Source organism: Octopus bimaculoides, chromosome 18, assembly GCF_001194135.2.
Source record: "Octopus bimaculoides isolate UCB-OBI-ISO-001 chromosome 18, ASM119413v2, whole genome shotgun sequence".
NCBI lineage: Eukaryota > Metazoa > Mollusca > Cephalopoda > Octopoda > Octopodidae > Octopus > Octopus bimaculoides.
In genome coordinates this window covers 49,986,426-49,989,618 of record NC_068998.1, presented here as the reverse complement: position 1 = coordinate 49,989,618, position 3,193 = coordinate 49,986,426, and the positions used below count along the sequence as shown (strand labels likewise).

The window sequence follows — 3,193 nt, the reverse complement described above, 5'->3', positions numbered from 1 at the left end:
ATATATATATATATACATATATATATAAGCAACATTACATGTACTACAATAGCCGCTGAATAATTTCCACGTTAACTTCCATTTACAGTTCTGCCGAAGTTTTCGACGAGTGTTATCTTCCAGACATGCATCGTGATTGTCAACATTTGTTTAAAAAAATGAAGAAATGTCAAGTAAGTTACTTTCTAATTCGATGTTGCATGTATCTGATTTTAAATGCAACCAAAACGTTACGGCAGAACGTTCTCTATATTTCATTAACTCTGTACCTGATACCCGAAACAAGATTTATATGATAAGACACGTTCATACAGCTAAAATTTTCAATGAATAATAAATTAACTAAAAAGTATATTAATCATAAATTTTATAACATTCCTTGTATGATAGAATTAATACCTCATTACTGCGTATGTGTGCACAGAAATTGCCTGATATATTTTAGCATTTGAAAACTTTTGAATTTTTCAGAAAAAACAAGTCTAACAATGCCGAGGTAGGTGATTTCATTGTAGCTAATACTTCGAGAACATATATGTTACTACAATAGTTATGCTACCAGCTAGAATATAAAAACAGGGTGCCCTAAATTTCATTCATCCATTTTTTTTTTATTTTGTCCAAGCGAAATATTCTTTTGTACTCTAGGCACAAGGCTCCAATTTTGGGAGAATGGGCTAGTTAATTAGGTCGACCACATTATGCAACTGGTACTTAATTTATTGACCCTCTAAAGGAAACGGCAAAGAGGACCTCGGCGGAACGCCCTAGCGAAAAATGCTATATTTCCGTTACTTGCATTGTAATGCAGTGGTGAATGAAAAACAATTATGACACAGCAACATTTAGTTGATATAAGCGCATCTGTCTCGAATAACGGGTTTAAGTCTAAGTGCGAATACTTTACCCGCGGTACGCAGTTACTGTTACGGAAACGAAGAAAATGTCTGGTGCAGTATGGCCTCCAAGGCGTCGAGCAAAACATGTGGTTTGCACGTGAGCCTCATCTCTGAATTGGACCAAACAGAAAAATCCAACGGGATGAGTTCGGATCATCATGATGGATATACGTCCTTGATAAGGAACGATGGAATGTTTTTTTCTGAAACCAGTGTTGTGTCTGTGTGGAGATATGTGACGGTGCCGTGTTTTGTTGAAGGCTGGAAGGTGTGCATTAGAAGTATTCATCCAGCCATTGATAGGTTTCATATTACAGAATGTCGGAAATCTCTCGTTGGATATTAATTCGAACACCCGACAGCAGAGAAACGAGGGGCAACATTCCACTGGTTCTCACAGCCGCCAAAACCATAACTGGCAGTGTAGTTTGTCTGCCATTTACGAATTTCGTCTTGCCAGAGCGAGATATCCTTAAAGTCAGTCATTCTGGTACCTTACTGTCTATTGGATATCATATTTCTTTGCATCAGTGAACATCAAGTTACGCAGCGTGCAAGATAAGACCGTTTCATTGCTGCCATATACCCTTATAAATCTGTATATGCTATGACGGTGGATCATCTTGTAGGGATGGGACCTCAGCTGCTCCTCAGCACCCGATATATTGATGTTCTGCTTATATTTCACTTGGCAGCCAAATGTTTGAAGGAATTCCTAGGAGTTCGCAGTATAATCTGAGAGGTCCACACAATTCTTATTTGGCCACGTCCAGTTTGAACCCTGGTGGAACCAGCCTCTTGATATTCCTTGGCAATTTTGGGGTGTGTTGTTAGTTTGATTTTAATTTCTATTTGCAATCTCTGTATTAAATTCGCCTAATCTGTGGAGGGTTATAATTGTATTTTTATCTCTAGCAATTATCAAATTTGTAAATCTGTATATATGCAGTATGAAACAAAATGAACACACAAGAAGCTTTTACAATGATATATAGTTTTCATATCTTATCATATTTATTGGTAATCATTAAAGCCCGATTTATCGGCTGCCTTGAATTCGGGAAACCCTGTAAATATTTTGAAAATAAGTTTAATAAAATCTGCATATTTCGACCTCCCATTGTACTAAAAGTAGAGTAGTAGTGATTCCATCGTCATAGTTTTAATACGTTGGCCACCGAGAACCAAATTCATTACATCACAATGCCAAATTCTCTTAATTTTCAATAGGAGAGGTTGCTCCTAGATAGTTTTTGAAGTTTTAGTTTAACAGTCAGATGTCAATTGACCTGCAAAGAATCAATATAGTTATCGATAAATAGAGTTGTAATTAATGCATTCGAGATTTCAAGTTCCCGCGTTACTTCTTCGTAGTTAAGCACACCGTCGTTTAAACAGTGAAGTTTTGTATCATTCGCATCTAAAGTGGTGATAATTGTTACCTTTTATTCTTCGTATACTGGTTCTCTCAGGAAGAAAGGTTTTCTAACGGAGAAACTGAAAAGTCAGTAATTGTGTGACATTGTATTTTCTATATATATTACAATCGCGGTTAGTCTGGGGTCAAGGCAGCAGAATTGTTATTCCTTCCTAGGGTTAAAATTGCAGTATCGTTATTTCTTTCAGAAAACCCACGTTAGATTTGAAATAAACACTAACTTCATATCCAATTACTTTCCATATATATGTATACAGATTGTTATCGATATAATGTTTACTATTCTCTTTTCAGAGGCCCATGCAAACACTATTCCTTACTGTACTTGTCGTTAATGTACTAATGCAAATCTAAATGAAGATAATGATGCAATAACGATTTACTTGCATTATTTGTAATTTTATTGGTTCTACAATTTATGTATTTGAGAGGTTCTGTAAGAATAACTGGGAAGTAAACGCTAAAATCTATTTCTTTATTGTTTCATATTTTTCTAAAGCTTTTTATATCGAATCACAATTTTGTGGATGATAGTTTCAATTTCAATACGTGAATGTTCATGTATTGTTGGTCGTAACAACAGCTTAAAAAATTTCTTACAATTATTAACATATAATCCACTCCCAGTCCGTTGGTAAATATGTCTTTAAGCAGTACTGTTGGTCTGGCTTCAATAAAGAGAGGAGGAATTTGAATTGAAATCTCAGATGTTTTAAGCGAAAAGTATCAATTAATCTGGATTTAAACGGATATGTTTCTCTTCGTAGAATCTTGCTGTGAAAACTTTGTTAAGACGCATTAGCTACAAAATGTTTGTGTGGTTTCAAGTGACGGAACAATAATAGGTGGGACCCAA

At 35.4% G+C, this 3,193-nt stretch overlaps 1 long non-coding RNA gene across 1 annotated transcript in view; it reads left to right on the top strand.

The window, feature by feature from the left end:
* The window catches only part of LOC128249870 (uncharacterized), a 5,344-nt gene extending 2,537 nt beyond the window's left edge, over nt 1-2,807 (top strand). The window contains exons 2-4 of the long non-coding RNA XR_008266002.1: nt 89-173; nt 472-496; nt 2,632-2,807. This is a non-coding gene — a long non-coding RNA (uncharacterized LOC128249870). The remainder of the gene's footprint in view (nt 1-88; nt 174-471; nt 497-2,631) is intronic.
* Nucleotides 2,808-3,193: the final 386 nt, after the last annotated feature.